Source organism: Nomascus leucogenys, chromosome 17, assembly GCF_006542625.1.
Source record: "Nomascus leucogenys isolate Asia chromosome 17, Asia_NLE_v1, whole genome shotgun sequence".
In the NCBI taxonomy this organism is placed as follows: domain Eukaryota; kingdom Metazoa; phylum Chordata; class Mammalia; order Primates; family Hylobatidae; genus Nomascus; species Nomascus leucogenys.
This window is the reverse complement of record NC_044397.1, coordinates 48,110,854-48,138,000: the sequence shown is the minus strand read 5'-3', so window position 1 is coordinate 48,138,000 and position 27,147 is coordinate 48,110,854. Positions and strand designations below refer to the sequence as shown.

Sequence of the window (27,147 nt, the reverse complement as noted above, 5' to 3'; positions counted from 1 at the left end):
ATTTCAGATTTAAAAGTTCTGAAATAACATGCTTGAATTCATGTTATACAAAAGTAAATTAAGTAGTATTTATTTACATCTATGAAAATATTTGCCTCTTATGTTTAAGTTTATTGCATGCAAAATTTAATATTAGCATTTTCATCCACTTTTTTTACCCTTTACATAAAGGATAATCTAATTTATTCCCAATTGTTCCTTTATTTATTTATTTATTATTTATTATTTATTATTATTATTTTTTTTGAGACGGAGTCTCGCTCTGTCTCCCAGGCTGGAGTGCAGTGGCGCGATCTCAGCTCACTGCAACCTCCACCTCCTGGGTTTTACACCATTCTCCTGCCTCAGCCTCCTGAGTAGCTGGGACTACAGGCGTGCACCACCTACGCCTGGCTAATATTTTTTGTATTTTTAGTAGAGATGGGGTTTCACTGTGTTAGCCAGGATGGTCTCGAACTCCTGACCTTGTGATCCACCTGCCTTGGCCTCCCAAAGTGCTGGGATTACAGGCATGAGCCACCGCGCCTTGCTATTTATTTATTTGTTGAGACAAGGTCTAACTCTGTCGTGCTGGCTGGAGTGTAGGGGGGCAATCTCGGCTCACTGCAACCTCTGCCTCCTGGGTTTGAGCAATTCTCCTGCCTCAGCCTCCCGAGTGCAGGCGCCCGCCACTGCACCCCACTAATTTTTGTACTTTTAGTACAAAGACGGGGTTAGAGATGGGATTTCACTATGTTGGCCAGACTGGTCTCTAACTCCTGACCTCAGGTGATCCGCCTGCCTCAGCCTCCCAAAGTGCTGGGATTGCAGGTGTGAGCAAGCACGCCCAGGCCCCAGTTGTTCCTTTAATATATCAGTGTTTCATACCACATTTTATAATATTCATAGTGTTTCTGCACTTAGAAACAAAAGGGTTTTAGTTACTATAACTTTTAGTTATAGCCTTTCCAGTTTGTGTAAGAAGAGCAGCAATATATTAATAACAAAGAAGTTTTTCAGGTATTATTTAATGCCTATTCCAAATATATTTATCAAAGTTTTTAGTAAATACTTATAATGCAGCCGGGCACAGTGGCTCACGCCTGTAATCCCAACACTTTGGGAGGCCAAGGCGGGCAGATCATGAGGTCAGGAGATTGAGACCATCTTGGCTAATACAGTGAAACCCGTCTCTACTAAAAATACAAAAAATTAGCTGGACATGGTGGCATGCGCTTGCAATCCCAGCTACTGAGAAGGCTGAAGCAGGAGAATCGCTTGAACCCAGCAGGAGGCTGAGGTTGCAGTGAGCCAAGATCGCACCACTGCACTCTAGCCTGAGCAACAGAATGAGACTATGTCTCAAACAAAATAAAATAATAATAATTACTGTTATAATGCATTTTTTGGTTAAATGTTGTTGCTATTACTATAATGCTAATGATTTAAAATTTGTGTTCTTTATGCATTTCCAGTCGTAGTTGAAAATTGTAGTTATCTAGAAGAAAATTTGTTTAGTAGTATATTATTTTTATTCAGGATTTTATAGGTTAAAGTTTCTTTTCAATTTGTCTTACAATTTTATATTTCTGTGTTTCAAATGTCAGGGTAGGTCACCTTACATAATTCAATTGTGTTTTAGTTTTTATTTATGTATTATAATCTTAATAGGAATATTCAACTTTATACACTTTAAGAAAGTGTGAAAAAAAGTGAAATATGCATGTCATATATCACTTAACGTATGCTGCTTGACTCAAGTTGTCTGTTGGCAATTTATCCATGTGTTTGTTTGCCTGTATAAATATTGCCTTTTTTTTTTTTTTTTGAGACAGAGTCTCGCTCTGTCATCTAGGCTGGAGTGCAGTGGCACGATCTCTGTTCACTGCAACCTCCACCTCCCTGGTTCAAGAGATTCTCATGCCTCAGCATCCAGAGTAGCTGGGATTACAGGCGCATGCCACCATGCCAGGCTAATTTTTGTATTTTTAGTAGAGACAAAGTTTCACCAGGTTGGCCAGGCTGGTCTCAAATGCCTGACCTTGTGATCCACCCTCCTCGGCCTCCCAAAGTGCTGGGATTACAGACGTGAGCCACCGCGCCCGGCCTACCTATTTTTTTAATTATGTGTATTGATTTTGGTTGGTGATCAATGGTTGTTTTATCCTTTCTAGGCTAGTAGTAATAAAAGTTGTCCCAATTTCTACATCTGTTTATTGGTGAATCCATATCATTTTTGTGGGAAGAAAATAGTTTGTGATTCAGAATAATTTTAGAAAAATTTCATAATTCTGCATTTTTTTAGGTTTTGTTTATTTTCAACAGTGATCAAAACTCTATAAAATTTAGTCTTAAATATTTTTAATGTATAGTTCAGTCCTGTTAAGTATAGCGACATTATTATGCAACATATTTCTAGAACATTTTTATCTTCTTTTTTTTTTTTTTTTTGAGATGGAGTTTCACTGTTTTTGCCCAGGCTGGAGTGCAATGATGGTGCGATCTCTGGCTCACCACAACCTCCACCTCCCAGGTTCAAGCCATTCTCCTGCCTCAGCCTCCCGAGTAGCTGGGATTACAGGCATGTGCCACCAAACCCGGCTAATTTTGTATTTTTAATAGAGATGGGGTTTCTCCATGTTGGTCAGGGTTGTCTTGAACTCCCAACCTCAGGTGATCCACCCACCTCGGCCTCCCAAAGTGCTGGGATTACAGGCATTAGCCACCGCGCCTGGCAAACATTTTTATCTTCTAAACAAAACTCAATACCCCTGAAACAACTGCCCAATTTCCTATTATTTATCTTTTTCAAAATATCATTTTGGTTTCTGTTTCTAGCTATCTCATGTAAGTGGATTCAGACAGTATCTGTTTTTTGTGATTGTATACTTTATTTATGTTATTAAGATTCACCTCATTTTTAATGTTACATTTCCTGATTTTGAAAAGTTGAGTTTAATATCTTCACTTATATCTTATTGCACTCAGGAGAATTTATACTGGAGAGAAACCCTCAAACAGTTGTTGACACTTTCTTCAACTTTAGGAAATTTGTATTTTAGACAGACCCTATGAATAATATAATAAATAGAGAAAAACCATTTGTTCTAAGAAGTATACCTTAGAAGACATCAGAGTGTTCACATTAAATAATATTCTTCAAATTCAGTAAATGTAAAAAAAATTAGAAATCAAGTAGAAGTAATCATCAGGTAATTCACAGTAGAAAGCACTAAGACACTAACATTTTAGACATTACTCTAAACAGTGTTTATTATACAGAGTAATCCAAAGTTAAAATATATCATTTACTTTCATGTAAGACTAAAAGAAGCAAGGGTTTGATCTTTTGAGGTGTTATAGTTATATTTGACTTTTCTTGTTTTGCATTGAAAGAATTTTAAATTTTCAAAATATGAATGTTGAGGTAATTTAACTCTCAAATCACTTGATGTTATGCCTTCATTTGTAGCATTTATAGAAAAGCATTTGATCAATTGTTGGCTGCATTAAAACTGTGAAAAGTTCTTCTATGTCAGATTTGCTTGCTTTATTTATTTATTTATTTATTTATTTATTTATTTATGAGATGGAGTCTTGCTCAGTCACCCAGGCTGGCATGCAGCGGAGTGATCTAGACTCACTGCAACCTCTGCCTCCCGGATTCAAGCAATTCTCCTGCCTCAGCCTCCCGAGTAGCTGGGGCCACAAGCGCACACCACCATGCCCAGATAATTTTTGTATTTTCAGTACAGATTGGGTTTCAGCATGTTGGCCAGGCTGGTCTTGAACTCCTGACCTCAGGTGATCCACCTGCCTCGGCCTCCCAAAGTGGTGGGATTACAGGCGTGAGTCACTGCCCCCGGCCTCATTTTTTTTTTTTTTTTGAGATGGAGTTTCGCTGTTGTCACCCAGGCTGGAGTGCAATCACGCCATCTCAGTTCACTGCAACCTCTGCCTCCTGGGTTCAAGCGATTCTCCTGCTTCAGCCTCCCGAGTAGGTGGGATTACAGGCGTCTGCTACCACGCCCGGCTAATTTTTGTATTTTTACTAGAGACGGGGTTTCACTGCATTAGCCAGGCTTGTCTCAAACTCCTGACCTCAGGTGATCCACCAGCCTTGGCCTCCCAAAGTGGTGGGATTACAGGCGTGAGCCACCGCGACCAACCATTTCGTCTTCTTTTTAATTTATGGCTGCCCATCTCCTGCATCTATAATCTTAGCACGCTTCAGATTAGGTGGAGTCTTCCCTTTTACATCAGGGCCATCTTCGAACTTACTCCCAGTCTTTTCCAGACCCAATTTCTGGCAATCACCTCCCAATTTACGTTGCTCAATCACAGGTGTTTATTCTCTCTCTTGTCCAGGTTTAATATCCTAATTCTCAGTTTGTGTTCTTTTTTTTTTTTTTTTTTTGAGATTGAGCTTCGCTCTTGTTGCCCAGGCTGGAGTGCAATGGCGTAATCTTGGCCCACTACAACCTCCGCCTACCGGATTCAAGCGATTCTCCTGCCTCAGCCTCCCAAGTAGCTGGGATTACAGGCATGCACCACCATGCCCGGATAATTTTTTTTTTTTTTGTATTTTTAGTTGAGACAGGGTTTCTCTACGTTGGTCAGGCTGGTCTTGAGCTCCTTACCTCAGGTGATCCACCCACCTCGGCCTCCCAAAGTGCTGGGATTACAGGCATGAGCCACCGCAGCAGCCAGTAGTTTCTTTTATTGAGATTCACGGTGCTTCTGGGAAGCCATGAATGCAACCAAATCAGATTCCTCTTGACCATCTCCTCTTCCTCTGAATCTTGATCTTACACATGCACTCATCACTGCAACTAGAAGACAGTGAACTGAAGACCACCGAGTCTCAGTCTCAGGTGAAAGAATTTCAACCATTGGAATGCAAGCCACATCTAGCCTGTGTGAACATAATTTTTTTTTTTTTTTTTTTTGAGACAGAGTCTCGCTCTGTTGCCCAGGCTGGAGTGCAGTAGCACGATCTCGGCTCACTGCAAGCTCTGCCTCCCGGGTTCCCACCATTCTCCTGCCTCAGCCTCCCAAGTAGCTGGGACTACAGGCGCCCACCACAATGCCCAGCTAATTTTTTGTATTTTTAGTAGAGACGGGGTTTCACCGTGTTAGCCAGGATGGTCTCGATCTCCTGACCTCGTGATCCGCCTGCCTCGGCCTCCCAAAGTGCTGGGATTACAGGCGTGAGCCACTGCACCTGGCGGTGAACATAATTTTTTAAATCAAACAAAAGTGGCTTTAGTGTGTTTAAATTGTTGTGCATTGAATGAAGTATATCCTGTCACCATCTGTAACCTATGCCACCTTAATCAAGGTTGCAGGTAACTAATGGTAATAATACGTTATTGGGTAACATAGTAAAATGACATCTCTAGTAATCCCTTTTCCCAGTGCCTTTAAACTTCAAATAATTTGAAGAATGTTGTTCTCATAGATTACAACTTTATTTTTTCTATTATTTTTGTAACTACAGGGCTATAATCTTAGTTATTATAAACACTTATTGAGAAGGATTTAATCATTCTTGGATCTTTCAAAGTTGAAAATACTTTGGTATATTTATACTGATCGGAACCATTTACAATTAACATGTAATAAAGCATAAAGTCATTATCCAATTTTTCTAATTAATTAGCTTGTAGCAGATGACCATAAGAAATATTTATTTAATTCTGTTAGGCAATTAATAATTGCCATAGTACATAGTACCATAGTAAACTGTACATAGTAAACTGAACCTAGCTGGATATGTAAATAGACTGTAACCCATTCTTGTACCAACTACTGTGTTTATGCCAATAAAAGGACATCAACTTTTCGAACTATGTTCAAATAAGACATATCTCAAGCTGTAATCAATCTGGCTGTTTCTGCACCTCACTTTCTTTTTCTATATGTTACTTTGCTATTTTTGTCTATAAATCTTTTTTTACTATGTGGCTGTGTTGAAGTCTGAGCCTACTCTGGGCCCACAGATTGCCTGATTTGCAAATAATACTTTGCTCAATTAAACTCTGTAAAATTTAATTTCTCTAAAAGCTTTTTTCTTTGAAACGTTTTCAAATTTTTTTCTATGAAAAAATAAGTACTGTGTTGTTGGACTTTGATTTCTAAACTCATCTCTCAGCTGTTTTCTGCACATTATTCTATGTCTTTTTTTTTTTTTTTTTGAGACAGAGTCTCACTCTGTCGCCCAGGCTGGAGTGCAGTGGCGCGATCTCGGCTCACTGCAAACTCCACCTCCCGGGTTCACGCCATTCTCCTGCCTCAGCCTCCCAAGTAGCTGGGACTACAGGCCCCTACCACCGCGCCCGGCTAATTTTTTTTATTTTTGGTAGAGACGGGGTTTCACTGTGTTAGCCAGGATGGTCTCGATCTCCTGACCTTGTGATCTACCCGCCTCGGCCTCCCAAAGTACTGGGATTACAGGCGTGAGCCACCACCCCCAACCAATTAATTTATTTATTTTGAGACAGAGTTTCGCTCTTGTTGCCCAGGCTGGAGTGCAATGGTGCAATCTCGGCTCACTGCAACCTCTGCCTCCCAGGTTCAAGCGATTCTCCTGCCCCAGCCTCCTGAGTAGTTGGGATTACGAACATGTGCCACCACGCCCGGCTAATTTTCTATTTTTAGTAGAGACGGGGTTTCTCCATGTTGGTCAGACTGGTCTTGAACTCCTGACCTCAGGTGATCTGCCCACCTCAGCCTCCAAAAGTGCTGGGATTACAGTCGTGAGCCACCAAGCCCAGCTATTTTATTTTATTTTTTTGAGACAAGGTCTCACTCCATCACCTAGGCTAAAGTGCAGTGGTGTAACCAATCATGGCTCTCTGCAGCCTTAACCTTCCAGGCTCAAGCAATCCTCCTGCCCCAGCCACCTGAGTAGCTGGGAATACAGGCATGCATTATCATGCCTGGATAATGTCTTTTTCATGGAGACAGGATCTTACTGTGTTACCCAGGCTGCACATTAACTCCTGATATCAAATTATTCTCTCATTTCAGCCTGCCAAAGTGCCACGATTACAGGTATGAGCCACCATGTGCTTATGCAATTTATTGAGATTATTTCTAATAATAAACAGTACTATTTGGGCACAAATCTAAAAGGAATCTGGCTTCTATTTTAGAAGTGTTACTCTCCAGGATTTAGAGCCCTGGAGAGTGAGTCTCAGCCCAGTCACTTAATAGCTGTGGGTGTTTGGGCAATTTCTTGATGTGGAAGAGTTCTTTTTTTTTTTTTTTTTTTTTTTTTTTTTTTTTTTTTTTTTTTTTTTTTGAGACGGAGTCTCGCTCTGTTGCTCTGTCGCCCAGGCTGGAGCGCAGCGGCGCGATCTCGGCTCACTGCAAGCTCCGCCTCCCGGGTTCGCGCCATTCTCCTGCCTCAGCCTCTCCGAGTAGCTGGGACTACAGGCGCCTGCCACCACACCCGGCTAATTATTTTGTATTTTTAGTAGAGACGGGGTTTCACCGTGGTCTCGATCTCCTGACCTCGTGATCCGCCCGCCTCGGCCTCCCAAAGTGCTGGGATTACAAGCGTGAGCCACCGCGCCTGGCCTGATGTGGAAGAGTTCTATAAGCCACATATATCCAAAAACAAAACAAAACAAAACAAAAAACCGAAAAACAGAATGATTCTGATTGCACAAATGGTAGCAATTTTTTGTTCTCCCTGTTCCATGCTCATTGCCAGGTGCTTTTACAGGTGTTCCCATCGAGATCCACAATCTGTTTTCCAAACTCCAGATCTGGCTGGCCTTATTTGTTCAGAGTGGTACAAACCTGTGAACATGACAGTGTGCTAGTTTGAGGCCTAGGCTCAAGTGGTTTTAAATGCTTCTAATTGTTTTTTAGAATGCTGCCATCTCCATGAAAAAAGCCCATGTTCACCAGCTGGAGGATAAGATACAACGGGGAGGAGAAGCAAGGTGACCCTTGTTGACAATCCCAGAAGCAGAAGCTCATGCCCAGAAGCGCAGCTGCCTAGTTGACAGGCAGCTGATGATACATGTCTGAAGGAGCTCAGCTGAGACCAGAAGAATGGCCCCACTAAGCCCAGCCTAAATGGCTGACCATCGCAATAATGAGCTAAGAAGTTTTGGATGGTTTGTTATGCTGTAAGAGCTAACTAATATGTGCACCTAGTGCAGATAGGATGCCAAAAATTAATGGCAACTTGATTACTAGTTACATTCTAACAGTGGGCACCCTAAAAGTGCTGACTTTTTTTCCCTGATTTAAAGTTGGATGTTTTGTAATATAGAGAAATGAATAAATACATGTAGACATGTATGCATGTGATTGGTGCTTATACTCACACATTGCCATAAACCACAGGAGAAAACAACCACAGCCTGACCATTAGGGCCAAGGCCAAATGGCAAAATAAGTTTACCTTTAATCTGTTTTCTCTATATTTATACATTGGAGGTCAAGACTGTGGACATATCTGAAGACATAGAGTTTTCTTCTCCTGTGGACCCATCATCCTTTGTTCACTGTCTGATCTCTGGAACAAAAATGGAAAACACATGGCCAGCAGTGGTCCACCTGGGGTTATTTTATTTCTGCTGCCCTCTGTTCTTTCTTTTTTTTCTTTCTTTTTTTGGAGACAGAGTCTTGCTGTGTTACCTGGGCTGGAGTGTAGTGGCGTGATCTCGCTCACTGCAACCTCCACCTCCGGGGCTCAAGCGATTCTCCTGCCTCAGCCTCCCAAGTAATTGGGATTACAGGCACCTGCCACCACGCCCATCTAATTTTTGTATTTTTAGTAGAGATGGGGTTTCGCCGTGATAACCAGGCTGGTCTCGAACTCCTGACCTCAAGTGAGCCACCCGCCTCAGCTTCCCAAAGTGCTGGATTATAGGCGTGAGCCGCTGTGTCCGGCCGCCCTCTGCTCTTTCTATGGTCACTGTCTGTTGCACCCTCGGAACTAAAGAGAGATGTTGGTAGGAAGAGGCTCTTCCTTTACCTCTGGCAGAAAAGGGATTTTCAGGCCCTTTGCCCACCCTGACAGCTGCACTTCAATGTGACAGTTATTGGGTATATGTTGCTTTTGGGTGCTTGGAATGTGGCTGGTCTGAACTGCGATGTGCTAGAAAGTTAGAGTAAAAATTATATATACTTAATTACACATTGCTCACATATTAAAATGATAGTATTTTGGATATATTGGGTTAATTAAATGGTTACCATTTATTCCACCTGTTGCTTCTTTCTTCTTAAAATTTGACTACTAGAAAATTTAGAATTCACATGTGGCCCACATTTTATTTCAGAGGATTGCCTTCTTTTTAAAATCTCAGGCTGCCTGCTCAAAGGACCAGAAGCCGGGAAGGTAATAAAATCTGGCATTTTAAAATAATTGTTATTACATTATCTTCACTTGTGAATAGCCATATAATATATTATTTATAAATGCATATGATCTTTTACACTTGGTTAAATGCAAATGCCCTCTGGGGCAGGCCTGGCTCAGCTCAGGGAGGAAGCCCTGCCTGAAAAAGCTGCAGCTTAGGTTTCACTCTATTTTCATTCAGCCCAGCACCTGAGCACGTCTTCTGTCACTCAGGGCCTGAGGGGGGTGGGGTGTTAAACGTTATCCAATCAGGGACGCTGGGCTGGGATCCATCCAATCAGGCACGCAGCTGGAGTGGACCGGACGGCTTTCGAGATTTGGCGCGGCCTTTGTCTCTGGCTGCAGTCACAGCTCCAAGTCTTCTCTGTTCTGTGTCTTCTGCTTCTAGAGGCCCAGCTTCTGTGTCCCTGTGACCTCTAGGTATTGGGAGATCAACAGCTAAGATGCCAGGACCCCCCTGGGAAGCCTAGAAAAATGGTGAGTCTGCTGGGTCCGACACCCCGAAACAGGGGAGGGGCTGGTTGGAACCAGTCTGAAGTGGCTGTGGCGGGACTCTGGCCTCCCAGCTGTCGGCTCCAAAATCCTTGGCCAGAGTTGTCCTTGGTGCAGCTCGGCCCTCAGTCCCCTGCAGCCATAAGATGGCGGCTGGGCTGACAGCGGGGACCCCGGGCGTCCTGTCTCCTCCCTGCGCAGTGACTGTGCCATGGCCTGGAGCTCTCGCTGGGCAGCTCTGCACCGGCAGCGCCGCATCTCTCCCCTATTGTGCCGGGACCACGGGACGGTAGTCAAGGGAAAATCCTGACTCGGGGTGTGGGGTTCATGAATGAGAAGAGCTTTGGGCCGTGGTGTTTCCAGTCCCCCTCCCTTTTTTTTTTTGGATTAAAAATTTATGGGAGTCGGGCCGGGCGCGGTGGCTCACGCGGTAATTCCAGCACTTTGGGAGGCCGAGGCGGGTGGATCACCTGAGGTCAGAAGTTCAAGACCAGCCTGGTCAACATGGTGAAACCCCGTCTCTACTAAACATATAAAAATTAGCCGGGCGTGGTGGTGGGCACCTGTAATCCCAGCTACTCTGGAGGCTGAGGCAGGAGAATAGCTTGAACCCGGGAGGCGAAGTTTGCAGTGAGTCGAGATCGCGCCATTGCGCTCCAGCCTGGGCTACAAGAGCCAGACTCCGTCTCAAAAAAAAAGAAAAAGAGTAATTCAAGAATTGAAGAGCACCCAGCTAGCTATGGTTTGTAGTTTGTGGTCCATGAAAAACTTTATATATGAAACTTTATTTATTTTTCTTTATAATGAGATTTTACTGCTTTTCTTATATCTCTACATAGTACTTTCTGTAACGATTCCTTTTTTTATTTTTTAGGTTTTTTTATACTTTAAGTTCTAGGGTACATGTGCACAACGTGCAGCTTTGTTACATGTGTATACATGTGCCATGTTGGTGTGCTGCACCCGTTACCTTGTCATTTACATTAGGTATATCTCCTAGTGCTATCCCTCGCTCCTCCCCCCACCCCACGACAGGCCCCGGTGTGTGATGTTCCCCACCCTGTGTCCAAGTGTTCTCATTGTTCAACTCCCACCTATGAGTGAGAACATGCGGTGTTTGATTTTCTGTCCTTGTGATAGTTTGCTCAGAATGGTGGTTTCCAGCTTCATCCATGTCCCTAAAACTTTATATATAAAAGAAAAACTTTATATATAAAGTCCATGATGGAAAAAACTTTAAAGTGCATGATGGAGAAACCCAAATTCAATAATTGATTTAGTAGAGTTATGTAGTTTCTTAATTTGTACGATCAAGGTGGAAATTTCCTGGTTAGGTAATCATTGGTTAATTGGCAGTTTATAGTTGGTTAAGGCTGAATTTTGTTTCCCCAAAGAGTAATTTACAAAAAAAATGCATTAGATTGCCGGTCGCGGTGGCTCACGCCTGTAATCCCAGCACAATGGGAGGCCGAGGCGGATGGATCACCGAGAACAGCCTGACCAACATGGAAAGCCCCGTCTCTACTAAAAATACAAAATTAGCTGGGCGTGGTGGCACATGCCTGTAATCCCAGCTACTTGGGAGGCTGAGGCGCGAGCCTGAAGCAGGAGAATTGCTTGAACCCGGGAGGCGGAGGTTGCGGTGAGCAGAGATTGCGCCATTGCACTCCAGCCTGGGCAACAAGAGCAAAACTGTCTCAAAAAAAAAAAAAAAAAAAAAAAAAGCATTAGATTTAGAATGCATTTAAATTTTTGCCATTCAGTATGCATTTTATATTCCGTATTTTAATCATTTTTTTATAAAGCGTTGGATGGCACTTTGTTTTCTGTTTGAAAATATTTCCCATGAGAAGAAAGCAGAAAATAATTCCCCTGACGCTTTATTGTAAAAAATATCTGTGCCTCTTTTCCTTTTATCTTTCCTAGCCACAGAGATTTTATCTGCTTTTCTTATATCTCTACATAGTACTTTCTATAACGATTCCTTTTTTTATTTTTTAGGTTTTTTTATACTTTAAGTTCTAGGGTACATGTGCACAACGTGCAGCTTTGTTACATGTGTATACATGTGCCATGTTGGTGTTGGGTGAATGTTTTTGGGTGAAGGTTTCCCTTTGGAAACTTTACGGAGTGATGCGTCCTCAGCCACCCTTCAGTTTTTTTCTGGTCCTGGGTTTCAGTACTCTGGGGATGAATCAAGATATCCACTGTGGCTATGTCGGCTAGAGTGTCTAGTGAATATCAGCTCCTGAGTCATTTTCTCCCATAAGACAACCTGAAGTATGGAGTGTAGCCTCTCAAGGGAGCAGGTGGGTGCCCCGGGGCTGAGAGGAATCGCCTGGTGTAGTCTTCCTTGGAAAAGCAAACCTTTTTAGATTTTTTTTTTTTTTTTTTTTTTTGAGACAGAGTCGCGGAAACTGGAGTGCAGTGGCGCGATCTCGGCTCACTGCAACCTCTGCCTCCCAGGTTCAAGCAATTCTGCCTCAGCCTCCCAAGTCGCTGGGATTACAGGCGCCCACCACACCCAGCTAATTTTGTTGTTGTTGTTGTTTTTCGTCTCGCTCTGTCGCCCAGGCTGGAGTGCAGTGGCGCGATCTCGGCTCACTACAAGCTCTGCCTCCCGGATTCATGCCATTCTCTTGCCTCCTGCCTCAGCCTCCCGAGTAGCTGGGACTACAGGCGCCCGCCACCACGGCCGGCTAATTTTTTGTATTTTTCATAGAGACGGGGTTTCATCATGTTAGCCAGGATGGTCTTGATCTCCTCACCTCATGATCTGCCTGCCTCGGCCTCCCAAAATGCTGAGATTACAGGCATGAGCCACCGCGCCCGGCCTAATTTTTGTGTTTTTAGTAGAGATGGTGTTTTGTTATGTTGGCCAGGCTGGTTTCGAACTCCTGACCACAGGTAATCTGCCCATCTTGGTCTCCCAAAGTGCTGGGATTACAGGCGTGAGCTACCGTGCCCAGGCTTTTTTAGATAGTAAGATTGTCTTCGCCTAACCCAGCTTATTTCTTGGAGACATTGCTGTTCAGCCAATCAGATGCTGCCATTGAAGGTAAAGCACAAAAATAATTTCTGCCATCTGTATTCTCTAAGATTTGTGAAAGAAAAGATAGTATCCCCAAAGACAAAAAACCCAAACATGACCCCAGTGAAATGGTTCAAGAACTTGCAAAGTAAAAAGCATCTGGGGCACTCACTGAGGCATAGGGCAGTGTCTCCTGAGAGGATGGGGTGGGAGAATCTTTCAAGTGGCCTGATTTGACACGTGAGTCAGACACATTTGTTTTCTCATCAGTACTGCCACTCTTTAGGTTTGTTACCTTGAAAAAATTTGTTCACTTATTTTGACTTCAGCTTTTAAACTGTAACTTGCATTTTATTAGTAGGACTTAAAACGTAAGAAAATGTTCACAAAGGGTACCAAAGAAGTGGGTTTCAGAGTAAATTAATACCTAATTTCATACTCCATTTGTTAACAATTCTCATTTACCTTTTTCTTGCCCAGAGTGAGTTCTGGAATTTTCTCAGGTGTGTGTGTCTTTTTTAAATGGCTGGGTGATTACAAACAGAATTCCAAGGCGTCCGTGGCAGCGGACGCCTGCAGTCCCAGCTACTCAAGAGGCTGAGGCAGGAGAATGGCGGGAACCCGGGAGGCGGAGCTTGCAGTGAGCCAAGATCGCGCCACTGCACTCCAGCCTGGGCGACAGAGCAAGACTCCGTCTTAAAGAAAACAAACAAACAAACAAAAAATAATGGGTTTATTTTCTGAAAGGAATAGATACATTTGCATTTCTTATTGAGGTATAAAATATAACTGTCGGCCGAGTGCGGTGGCTCACGCCTGTAATCCCAGCACTTCGGGAGGCTGAGGCAGGCAGATCACCTGAGGTCAGGAGTTCAAGACCAGCCTGGCCAACATGGTGAAACCCCGTCTCTACTAAATATACAAAAATTAGCTAGGCGTGGTGGCGGGTGCCTGTAATCCCAGCTACTCAGGAGGCTGAAGGAGGAGAATCGCTTGAACGTGGGAGGCAGAGATTGCAGTGAGCCGAGATTGTGCCACTGCGCTCCAGCCTGGGCAAGAGAGCAAGACTCTGTGTGGGAAAAAAAAAAAATTCTTATATTAACACCATGTTTGAGTAATTTTGCTGAATTTTTCAAACACTTAGTTTCAAAAACCAAATGAATAACTGACATGGAAATTAAGGCTTGAGCCCAGTGACTTCAAGCTGAGGCTAATATTGAGTCTGCAAAAGGAGGTTATTAAAAGTCCCAGTTAGTTCTTTCTGGGGAGCCGCCCCTGCAGATGTCCCAGCTTGCTCAGACCAGCCATAGAAGAAGCCTTTATACTGAGAGAAGCTACAGAGCCCTGGAAAGCTGGGGACCCACAGGCAGATGCAGTTAAAGTTAAAATGGAAAAGGAATGGGAGGGTCTTACTGAAAATAAAGTTGTTATTGTTTTGAGGCAGTTTCTAGATTTTGTAAAATAAAACAAAATTAGGTTTCTATTAAAACATTTGAATTTTAAAAGAGTATTGCAACAGAAGGAAGTACCAACTATAAAATCTTTAAGGATTGCAAAGTTTAGGCAGACAAAGGCTTTCTTTCATAGGGAGGAGCAAACAAGATTAGAAAGAAGGTGGAAGGGGAATGGCAAATGGAGTGAGAAAATATCAGATTTTGGATTAGAAAGTGTTGTACCCTGAAGTCAGCATGTTCTTAGGAAGGACATAAAATGGAATTGTATGTTGGCTCAGACTGGTGGGAGGGATCTAGGCAGTATGGCTTGCTGCCTGGATGGATATTGATAAGATGTTCTTGTGGTCAGGCAGTTTGGCCCTTTTTCCAGCAAGAGGTAATAAGGAGGTTGCTCGGACTGTTACACAGATGGGTGTGATAAGAAAGTCCTGTGGTTGGGCGGGATGTTTGGCACGGCCCGAATCCCCGTGGAATGTTTCATTCTGACCATGGTCTGCGAAATGGTGGGGGCGGGGGGGGGCTTGCAAAATGGTGCAGCTTGGACTAACAGTCAGAATTCAAGTTTTAGACAGTGCGTTGGTGTTGGAGAATTACTTGATATTCAGCAAACTACAGATTTGGTGCCAGAAGAAAGATATCTCAGAGGCCTGGCCTGGAATGTACCTCTAGGTATCTGGGAAAGGGAGGCTCTGCTCTCCTGTACACAGGCTGTCACACTGCCAATTGTCCTGTGATTCCAGGTCACCTCCCAGGGTGAGAGAGGACTGAAAACTTAGAGGAAAGGAGCGCTGATAACAGATCCCCTTTTCCCCACAGCTACCACCCCAGAATTTTCACCCACTAACAAAGATGCCTACTAGAGGTCCCGCCCCGCCCCGCCTCCCCGCGCGGTTGGCCGTGGCTTAGAGCTGCGACCCCCAGCACCCCTGCGAACGTGGCGCTGCGAGTGGCACGGAGCTTGCGTGCGGGCGGTGCTCTGCACCCTTCGCGCGGCCCTGTCACCTGCCGCGCCCTGGCCCGCCGAGGCCCTGGCAGCTGGGGGTGGGCGCCACCCCGTTCGGACGCTGCGCGCGGGACCAGCTCTGCTCTCGGTGCGTAAATTCACAGAGAAACATGAATGGATGGCAACAGAAAATGATATTGGAACACTGGGAATCAGCAATTTTGCTCAGGAAGCGTTGGGAGATGTTGTTTACTGTAGTCTGCCTGAAGTTGGGACAAAATTGAACAAGATGAGTTTGGTGCTTTGGAAAGTGTGAAAGCTGCTAGCGAACTCTATTCTCCTTTATCAGGAGAAGTAACTGAAATTAACGAAGCTCTTGGAGAAAATCCAGGACTTGTAAACAAATCTTGTCATGAAGATGGTTGGCTGATCAAGATGACACTAAGTAACCCTTCAGAACTAGATGAACTTACGAGTGAAGAAGCATATGAGAGATAGAGAAAATCTATTGATGAGTGAAAATGGAATCCCTAAATAAACTAGTGTGAAATAACCCAGCAGAGTTGTCTTAAATTAGTGGTGCATGGAAGACCTAGAATAGCAACTTTTAGCATTACTGATGGGGGGAAAAAACTACTGTTAACACTGCTAATGAAAGAAAAGGCCCTTTAACTTTCTAATGATTATACATAAATATAATACACGTCTTTTCACAATATCCTATGATTTTTAGTCTAGGCTCTGGTATTCAGAATTCATGAAATTATCCATGGTAAAAACTGGTTATAAAAATTACATAATTCAAAGATAACATTGTTATTCTTAAGCTTTATATAATATTGTAACTTGCATATATCCATACCTAGATTTGGGCTGAAATACTTAATGATCTTTCTATTGGAAATAACTGGGAGTGAAGAGGTTTTTGTTGCTTGTACAGTGTCAGATGAGGAACAACACTATCTTAATTTTGCAATACACTGCATTTGCTGATGCTATGTTTATACAGTGAAGCAACAGCTTTGCAGCAAAATAATAAAATACTTCTTTGTTAATCATATTTTTTGTTTTGTTGTTAGTATTTCATTTAGTGACTCTGCTAGTATTTGTGAAAGTGCTAACTTTAACTTATGGAAATTTTTTTTTTTTTTTTTTGAGACGGAGTCTCACTCTGTCGCCCAGGCTGGAGCGCAATGGCGCTATCTCGGCTCACTGCAAGCTCCGCCTCCCGGGTTCACCTCATTCTCCTGCCTCAGCCTCCCAAGTAGCTGGGACTACAGGTACCCGCCACCATGCCCAGCTAATTTTTTGTATTTTTAGTAGGGACGGGGTTTCACCATGTTACCTAGGATGGTCTTGATCTCCTGACCTCGTGATCCGCCCACCGCGGCCTCCCAAAGTGCTGGGATTACAGGCGTGAGCCACCGTGCCTGGCTGGAAAGTTACTTTTTAAAAGGAAATTTAAGCCAGAACAATGAAAAGCTCCAAGAAAATGTTTCCTTTAGTCACAAATCTGGTTTTTCTTAAGCCAAGATTTGTCACCTTTAACATAATAAAAAATAAATCACCGACTTTGATTTTCTGGAAAAAAAAAAAAAAATAGATGCTAGACATTGAGGTGTTCACACCCCTCCCAGGACTAGACATTAACCCCAGGAATTTCACCACAGCATATTTTATCCTGGTATTTCTTGCCAAAACCCACAAAAGTGTCTACAAGGCTCCTGACGTATTCCTATACCAAGACACTGAATCTGCAGTATGAACCTGTTTTCTCCACCAGCCTAGGATTCTGGACCATCTGTTCATAATCTCGTCTGCCTGCATGGACACAAATAAATGAGAGGACAGCCCCACCTGGGCCACTATCTGTAGCACAGACTAGTCCTTCCACCTACATTGTACTCTCCCCAACCCATGGATTTTTTTTCTTTTCTTTTTTTTTTTTTTTTGAGATGGAGTTTTGCTCTTTTTGTCCAGGCTGGAGTGTGATGGTGTGATCTCAGCTCACTGCAACCTCTACCTCCTGGGTTTAAGTGATTCTCCTGCCTCAGCTTCTCGAGTAACTGGGATTACAGGTGTGTGCCACCACACCCAGCTAATTTTGTGTTTTTAGTAGAGATGGGTTTCACCGTGTTGGCCAGGCTGGTCTTGAACTCCTGACCTCAGGTGATCTGCCCACCTTGGCCTCCCAAAGTGCTGGGATTCCAGGTGTGAGCCACCATGCCTGGTTGATTTTTTTTTTTCTTTTGACTTTCATTTTTGATTCAGGGGTACACGTGCAGGATTGTTATATAGGTAAAATTTTGTTAGGGGCTTTGGTGTGCAGATTATTTTGTTGCTGAGGTACAAGCATAGCACTAAACAGGTATTGATTTGATCCTTTTTGTCCTTTCATCCTTCACCCTAAATTAGGCCTTAGTGTCTGTTGTTCCTCTCTTTGTGTCCATGTGTTCTTATTATTAGCTCTTATAAAGGAGAAAATGCATTTGGCTTTGTTTCTGCATTAGTTTTCTAAAGGTAATGGTCTCCAGCTCTATCCATGTTGCTGCCAAAAAAATAATTTTGGTCTTTTTTATGGCCACACAGTATTCCATGATGTTTATGTACCATATTTTGTTTTTATTAAGCCTTTTATTTATTTTTGGAGGCAAGGTCTAATGCTGTAGTCCAGTCTGCAGTGCAGTGGTGTGATCTTGGCTTGCTGCAGCCTCAACCTCCTGGGCTCAGGAAATCGTCCTACCTCAGCCCCCCAGGTACTTGGGACTACAGGCATGCACCGTTATGCCTGGCTAATTTTTCTTTTTTCTTTCTTTCTTTCTTTTTAGACAGAGCCTCCCTCTGTTACCAGGCTGGAGTGCAGTGGTGCAATCTTGGCTCACTGCAACCTCCACCTTCTGGGTTCAAGTGATTCTCGTGCCTCAGCCTCCTGAGTAGCTGGCATTATAGACGCACTACACGACACCCAGCTAATTTTTGTATTTTTAATAGAGACAGAGTTTCACCATGTTGGCCAGGCTGGTCTTGAACTCCTGACCTCATGACCCACCTGCCTCAGCCCCCCAAAGTCCTGGGATTACAGGCATGAGCCACCACGCTCAGCCTAATTTTTCATTTTGTATTTTTTGTAGAGATGGGGTTTTTCCACATTTCCCAGGCTGGTCTCGAACTTTTGAGCTCAAGCAATCCACATCCCTTGGCCTCCCAAACAGGTGTGATCCAATGTACCCTACCATATTATATTTTCTTTATCCAGTCTACCATTGATAGGCATACCAGGTGATTCCATGTTTTTGTTATTGTGAATAGGGCTGCAGTGAACATACATGTGCATGTGTCTTTATGATAAAATAATTTCTATTACTTTGGGTATATATCCAATTATGAGGTTGCTTAGTCAAATGGTAATTCTCTTTTTAGTTTTGTGATAAACACACTACTTTTCACAGTGGTTGAAATAATTTATACTCCCACTAATAGTGTATAACCATTCCCTTCTCTCTTCAACCTTGCCAGCATCTGTGATTTTTTGACTTTAATAATAGCAATTCTGACTGGTGTGAGATGCTATTGTGGTTTTTCTCTGCATTTCTCTAATAACTAGTGATGTGCATTTTTTCATATGCTTGTTAGCCACATGTATGTCTTTTTTGAAAAGCATCTGTTCATGTCTTTTGCCTACTTTATAATGTTGTTTTTATAAATTTATGTATGTTCCTTATGGATGCTGGATATTAGACCTTTCTCAGAAGCATAGTTTGCTAATATTTTCTTTTAGTTTGTAGGTTGTCTGTTTACTCTGTTGATAGTTTTCTCTGCTGTGAAATACCTCTTTAATTAGGTCCCATTTGTCAATTTTTGCTTTTGTTTCAATTGCTTTTCTTATCTTCATCATAAAATCATTGCCAGTTTCTATGTCTAGAATGGTATTTCTTAGGTTATCTTCCAGGGTGTATTATAATTTTTTTTTTTTTTTGAGATGGAGTCTCGGTCTGTCGCCCAGGCTGGAGTGCAGTGGCACGATCTTGGCTCACTGCAAGCTCTGCCTCCTGGGTTCACGCCATTCTCCTGCCTCAGCCTCCCCAGCAGCTGAGACCACAGGCGCATGCCGCCACGCCCAACTAATTTTTGTATTTTTAGTAAAGATGGGGTTTCACTGTGTTAGCCAGGATGGTCTCCATCTCCTGACCTTGTGATCCACCCGCCTCGGCCTCCCAAAGTGCTGGGATTACAGGGTTGAGCCACCGTGTCCGGCCGGGTATTTTATAATTTTTTAAGTTTCACATTTAAGTCCTTAATTTATCTTGAGTTGATTTTGGTACATGGTGTAATAAAGGCATTTGGTTTCAATCTTCTACATAGTGTTAGCTAATTATTACAGCAGTAATTATTAATAGGGAATTCTTCCCACGTTCCCCTTGTCAGCTTTGTTGAAGATCAGATGGTTGTAGATGTGTGGCATTATTTCTGGGCTCTATTCTGTCACATTGGTCTATGAGTCTGTTTTTGTACTAGTGCCATGCAGCTTTAATTACTGTAGTTCTGTAGTATAGTTTGAAATTGGTTGATGTAATGCCTCCAGCTTTGTTCTTTTTGCTTAGAAGTGCCTTGGCTATTTGGGCTCTTTGTTGGTTCCATGTGAATTTTTAAATAGTGTTGTTGTTGTTGTTGAGCATGTTTTTGGTAGTTTGGTAGGAATAACATTAGATCTGTACATTTCTTTTTTTTTTTTTTTTTGAGACAGAGTCTCGCTCTTTCGCCCAGGCCAGACCGCAGTGGCGCTATCTCGGCTCACTGCAAGCTCTGCCTCCCAGGTTCACGCCATTCTCCTGCCTCAGCCTCCTGAGTAGCTGGGGCTACAGGTGCCTGACACCACGCCCGGCTAATTGTTTTTATTTTTAGTAGAGGTGGGGTTTCACTGTGTTAGCCAGGATGGTTGTGATCTCCTGACCTCGTGATCTGCCCTCCTCGGCCTCCCAAAGTGCTGGGATTACAGGCGTGAGCCACTGGGCCTGGCCTATGGATTAGCTTTTTGATGTGCTGCTGGATTCAGTTTGCCAGTATTTTGTTGAAGATTTTTGCATCAGTGGTCATCAAGAATATTGGCTGGAAGTTTTCTTTTTCTGTTTTATCTCTGCTAGGTTTTGGTATCAGAATGATGCTATTCTTATATAATATGTTGGGGAGGAGTGCCTTCTTAATATTTTGGAATAGTTTTAGAAGAAATGGTAGCAGCTCTTTTTTGTACCTTTGGTAAAATTCAGCTGTGAATCTCTCTGGTCCTGGAGTTTTCTTGGTTGCTAGGTTACTTATTAGTAATTCAGTTTTGGAGCTTGTTATTGGTCTATTCAGGGATTCAATTTTTGTTGTTGTTCAGTCTTGTTAGGATGTATTCAGAAATTTATTCATTTTAGATTTTCTAGCTTGTGTGTGTAGAGGTGTTCATAGTAGATTTCAATAGTTATTTGTATTTTAATGTCTAAATCTCCATTAGTACAGATCTAATTTTGGTTATTATTTGCCTTCAGCTAGCTTAGGGGTTGGTTTTCTCTTGCTTCTCTCATTCTTTTATTATGTTAGGTTGTTGAGAACTTTTTAACTTTTTTTTTTTTTTTTTGAGACGGAGTCTCGCTCTGTCACCCAGGCTGGAGTGCAGTGGCGCGATCTCGGCTCACTGTAGCTCTGCCTCCCAGGTTCATGCCATTCTCCTGCCTCAGCCTCCTGAGTAGCTGGGACTACAGGCACCTGCCACCATGCCTGGCTAATTTTTTGTATTTTTAATAGAGACGGGGTTTCACCATGTTAGCCAGGATGGTCTCGATCTCCTGACCTCGCGATCTGCCTGCCTCAGCTTCCTAAAGTGCTGGGATTACAGGCGTGAGCCACCGCGCCCGGCCCCACTTTTTAACTTTTTGATGTGAGCATTTAGTGCTATAGATTTTCCTCTTAACACTGCCTTAGCTGTGTTGCAGAGATTCTGGTATGTTGTACTTTGTTCTCATTTGTTTCAAATAATGTTTTGATTTCTGCCTTAATTTCATTATTTACCCAAAAGTCATTCAGGTGCAGCTTGTTTAATTTCCATGTAATTATATGGTTTCAAGTGGTTATCTTTGTATTGAATTATATTTTTATCAAGCTGTGATCTGAATGTGTGGTTGGTATGATTTTGGGATGTTTGAATTTGCTAAGAATTGTTGTATTTCTGATTGTGTGGTCAATATTTCAGAGTATGTGCCACATGGTGATGAGAATAATGTATATTATGTTTTTAAATAAAGTTCTGTAGATGTCTATTTGGGAGAGTTCTATGGATGTCTATTACAACCATTTGTTCAAGTGATGAGTTTGGGTCCTAATATCTTTGTAAAATTCCTGCCTCAATGATCTGTTAGTGTTTCTGGGGTGTTTTAGTTGTCTCTTGTTATTGTGTGAGAATCCAAGTTTCTTCATAAATCTCTAAGAATTTGCTTTTTAAATAACACCTTTCTCCCTTCTGCTTTTCTCCCCACAAACATTCTTTCAGTGTGCAAAATTCAGATGTCCTGGAGTTCAAGAACATGTCCAGAGACCTGGCTATTGTAGGAGAAAATATAAATTAGAAAGAAGAGGCTTTGGCTGGGCATGGTGGCTCACGCCTGTAATCCCAGCACTTTGGGAGGCCGAGGCGGGTGGATCACAAGGTCAGGAGTTTGAGACCAGCCTGGCCAATATGGTGAAACCCCGTCTCTACTGAAAATACAAAAATTAGCCAGGTGTGGTGGCGCATGCCTGTAGTCCCAGCTACTCGAGAAGCTAAGGCAGGCAAATCGCTTGATCCCAGGAGGCTGAGTTTGCAGTGAGCCAAGATCGGGCCACTGCACTCCTTCCTGGGCTACAGGGCGAGACTATGTCGCAAAAAAAAGAAACGACGCTTTATTCTCCTTTGTTAAAAATAAGAGGGGATATTTTGCCAATCTCTCTTTTCTTAAAGCATTCAGATTATATGTAGATTTTTTTCTTTGTTGTTTTGAAAGATATGTAAATCATAGTAACAACTATAGAAACCTTTTGTTACTATTTTTGACTCGAGATTGTCTTTATCTAGGACCCCAGATTTGTTTTTTTTTTTTTTTTTTTATGTTTTTTTTTTTATTAATTTTTTTTGCACACAAAAACAATAAACATTTTCTAAAAATACTACAAACAAAAAGATGCGTATCAAACATATTAGGAAGGTTACACATGGGAAGTCGGGGAATAGAAGTGGGGGGTGGGAGTTAAAATAAGGTAGAGAGGGACTTTATGTGGATCAGTGATAATAACTCAATCCTCTATTTGACAAAGAAGAGGGAGAAGGAAGAGGAAGAAAAAGAAAGTGGGATAAAGGATCAGAAAGGGAGGAAAATAGAAAAAATTAGAGTATGACTCCAGGGTAGACCTGTTTTGCTGTCACTGAGTTGGTTGGTTGGTTTGTCTGTTGTATTTTTCATGTTTCGCAAAGTTGGCCAGACTGGTCTCGAACTCCTAGCCCGAAGTGATCAACCCGCCTCGCCCCCTAGAGTGCCGGGACCACAGGCGTGAGCCTCCACGTCCAGCCCCTACATTGCTTCTGGCCTCCATTGTAGACCTCCCAGATGGAGTGGCCGGGCAGAGGCGCTCCCCAGATTTGTTTTTGTTTTGACAAACTTTTTTTATTTTTAGTCTTTTAAAGTAGATTTGTTTAGATTAAAGCTCATTTTAAGAGCACACAAAAGTTGAGCACAAAGATAGGATTAAATTTAGCAGTACAGAATGATAGACTTTACTATACTGAGTAAATTCTTTTGACAAAAAATACTGATTATCCAAAGTAGTTATGCAATATTTGCAGGCCGAAGTACTTACACTGCAAAAGGTTCAGTGTATGAAAAGTGAAGTCTGTAGTTATACTTTGGTTTCTGTTTATTACTTCAGAACAGTAAGAATAGTTATGCATAGTGTTCGTAGAAAAAATTAAACAGTATTTTCTACAATAGTATGAATATAAAGCCACAGTATTTACTTTGAATAGATCCCTTAAATAGTCATTTTAAATTGTTATTCATACTTCAGAAATATAAAGGGTTTTAATTGAATTATGGTTACAGACAACTTAAAAAATTTTTATGTACAATATGGCTAGTACACAAATTATACTTAGATATTTACATCTAATATCCAAAGAAAATTCACTACCAAATTCTTACAGTAGATATTAGTCTCACATGCTTATTAATGTATCCAAAGGCATAATTATAGGTAAGCATGATTTTAGTGTCTTTCATTTCACTAAATTGGAATGCTGCTATTACAGGACAAATAAACAAGGGCGATGTGGGCACCCAAAAACCATAATACCTCTTTAGTTAGCCATGTTGCAAGCTCAAATATATTCCACTATATGAACAAAGTAATTTTTCAATTCTTCATCAAAAAGTGCTGATGGAAATTGTCAGATGTATTTCAATATAAATCCCCTATTCAATGGCTAGGAGATGAGAGCCCCAGAGATGGGAGAGAAACCTTACTAAATTCTGCTGAGAATATGCCCCCTTCATAATGCTCATGTTTCTCACGCTGAGAGTAGCTGTGCACTCTGAGTGTTTAGAAAGAAATTTCGTTTAGGGGAATATTTTCCGGTAAACTTGATCAATCTTTAATCTGAGTTTTTTAAAGAATGCTTTTAACTTCTTTTTCTCAATATAATCTTGCTCAGACTGAGAGCTGTTTTTCTTCCAATGCTTTGGGTTTCTGTTTCAGAAGCCCTATTAATATCCCATGGTGTCTATGAATGAGGTGGGCTATCATAGTGAAAACCCTTGGAGCTATCTCTATCTGGACTTATCTTGGAAATCCAGCAGTATTTTTTCATGTCACCTAGAAAGTGAGGCTGAAACACTGCTCCCGTTTCCATTCTTGTGAAGGTGCAGTCCTACGCAGGAGGCCTGCAGGCTCTCCTGCAGCTCAGGCCTCACTCTCTGATGTGGCACTGGAGTGATGTTGTAGCAATTGGTGTCCATGTAATATGTGAGCTGTATGCTGTGGGCTGTGCCTCAGTGGCAGATGGTAGGGGTCAAGAGATGACACCAGCCACCAGTAGAAGGCAGGTAGGTGTGCTACAGCCCAGTGCTCAGGGAGTAGACAGCCATTGCTTTAAAATGTAAATGATCAAAAAGATAGTGCCCTTTTCAATCATTTTTGTAACAGAGTGAGAGCCTACCTTCAGCATGCACCTGGATTCAAGTTGTAAAATTACGACTTGTCATGAAGATGTGAGGAATTTATTTTGTCATTGATTATAATCAATTAGCACACATGGATGGCCTCCCCAATTGACAGGTGAATTCAGGATAAACTATGTATGACATGGTGCGCAAATTCTTCTGCTTGTGGATTAATTATGGTGACCATATTTTTGTCTTTACAGTCTCTTAAGGAGATTGACTGATGCATGTCACATTCTGATTTAATTGTGTAGTAAAACAGTTTTTGTTTTTTTTCTATTCTATCATTGTGAAGTTACTCTGGGGCTGGGGAAAATTTTTCTTGTAATTATATTTCCCAAACACTGTCTAGAATTACCAGACGTAATATAAACACGTAAGGTGACAACCAAGGTTTACTCTAGAGGGGCCTTTCTCACTCAGGCTTCCAGTCAACTCAACAATTGTGCTGCACAGTGGATTTTGTTTCCTCAATGTGCAGGCAGACTTGTTTCTCTGCCTATTTGGTATCTATAGTCCTCTACAGTCACATCTGGAGAGGTTAGACTAGATTTCTACTCACTTCACTAGGCACCAGTCAACCATTTTACCCCTTTCAATGAATCCTATATCTTTTTTTTTTTTTTTTTAAGAGGAGTTTCACTCTTGTTGCCCAGGCTGGAGTACAATGGTGCAATCTCAGCTCACTGCAACCTCCGACTCCTGGATTCAAGCAGTTCTCCTGCCTTAGCCTCCCAAGTAGCTGGGATTACAGGCATGTGCCACCATGCCTGGCTAATTTTGTATTTTTAGTAGAGACAGGGTTTCTCCATGTTGGTCAGGCTGGTCTCGAACTCCCGACCTCAGGTGATCCGCCTGCCTCGGCCTCCCAAAGTGCTGAGATTACAGGCGTGAGCCACCGTGCCTAGCCAATGACTCCTATATCTTTTTTTTTTTCTTTTAGATGGAGTTTCGCTCTTGTTGCTCAGGCTGGAGTGCAATGGCGCAACCTCCACCTTCCAGGTTCAAGCGATTCTCCTGCCTCAGCCTCCCGAGTAGCTGGGGTTACAGGCGCCCAAAAAATAAAGACATATACACACAAAATGTGTTTCATGGGTTTGTTTAGGTAATGCCCATATATGAATGTTTGGTAATAAAGCCTCAGAAGAAAAGTAGATCAGAGGTCATGTCACTTCCCAACCAAGGCAGAACAGGTGAATTCAATAAGCCAACTTGAGGAAAAATGAAGACAACTGATTTTCATATTTTTTGCTGGCTCTTTAAAGTTTTCAGAACAAACAAAAAGCAGCCATGTCTGAATAAATCTGCGTTGGGAAAACATTTTCACATGTACTAATGTAATGTTTATTAAGCAGGTGCTATGTGCTGAAGAGATTGTTACAGGACTCCCGCAACCACACCCAGCCAATTTTTGTATTTTAAATAGAGATAGGGTTTCACCATGTTGGTCAGTCTGGTTTTGAACCCCTGACCTCAGGTGATCCACCTGCTTTGGCCTCCCAAAGTGCTGGAATTACAGGCGTGAGCCAGTGCCCAGCCAGTGGGTATATGTTTATCCACAATCTTATATTTAAATGTAAATTTAAAAATCCCCCACGAATAACTAGGTCAGAGGTTCTTTCCATAGCCTTTACCTCCAGGCCAGGTGAATCCAATCAGCCAATTCACTTTTGAAGATTTATCTAATCCAAGCCAAACACCAAACCACATTTTTTAATGTGAAAATGTCCTTGATACTGGCTCCAAGGTGTTTTAAATTTAGTTTTTCATTAAATGAGCCCACTTGTGGTTCTAACCATTCATCTATAAACAGTCAGAGATGCCTAACAACAGTGGGCCTAGACTTTGTCACAAACAAGCTCTGGCCTGCTTAATAAAACCCACCTTTGACACTTCAGCACACGTTCACTATTACCTGGTAGAAATGTGGTCAGGCAGGCTGGGCACTGTGGCTCACGCCTGTAATCCCAGCACTTTGAGAGGTGGAGGCACGTGGATAAACTGAGGTCAGGAGTTCGAGACCAGCCTGGCCAACATGGTGAAACCCCGTCTCTACTAAAAATATAAAAATTAGCTGAGCATGGTGGTGCACACCTGTGATCCCAGCTACTTGGGAGGCCGAGGCAGGAGAATTGCTTGAACCTGGGAGGCAGAGGTTGCAGTGAGTCAAGGTCATGCCATTGTACTCTAGCCTGGGTAATAGAGTGAGACTCTGTCTCAGAAAACAAAAAAAAAAGTGGTCAGGTACCATCTACCATAATTTTACTTTTAGTATCACAGTGTATCTTCTGAAAACAGACCTAGACTTTCTTTTCTTTACCATGAAGACCCTACTCTAGCCACAAAGGTGTAAATACAAAAGTGTGCTTTTACATCCCACACTCATAGAAACAAATTAACCCCTATCTTGACAGAAGCTATAAGAAGAAATAAGCATTCTCAAATTTGGGTGAGTGCTTTTATACTGAGGCTGGTTCATATGCGAGCCCATTTTTACCAGAAAAAGAAGAGTCAACCTTGACCTGGCAATGAATGATTCCCGTGATCTTTTATTTTCAATTTTAGTCTCACAAAATTGAGCAAAATGGACCAATGCTTCCTTTATATATATTAAATGCAACAGGATGTTGTACTATTGT

General features: G+C 42.2%; 1 long non-coding RNA gene and 1 pseudogene across 2 annotated transcripts; both read left to right on the top strand.

Annotated features, from left to right (window-relative positions):
- Positions 1–10,067: 10,067 nt before the first annotated feature.
- LOC115830819 lies at positions 10,068–16,333 on the top strand (annotated as a pseudogene). The gene is made up of 2 exons (XR_004026335.1): positions 10,068–10,145; positions 15,202–16,333. The product of XR_004026335.1 is annotated as a glycine cleavage system H protein, mitochondrial pseudogene (transcript).
- A 2,767-nt stretch (positions 16,334–19,100) lies between these two features.
- Positions 19,101–26,473, top strand: LOC115830988. Its single transcript, XR_004026534.1, has 3 exons — positions 19,101–19,192; positions 21,259–21,264; positions 26,447–26,473. It is a non-coding gene; the product is annotated as an uncharacterized LOC115830988 (long non-coding RNA).
- The last annotated feature ends 674 nt before the right edge of the window (positions 26,474–27,147 follow it).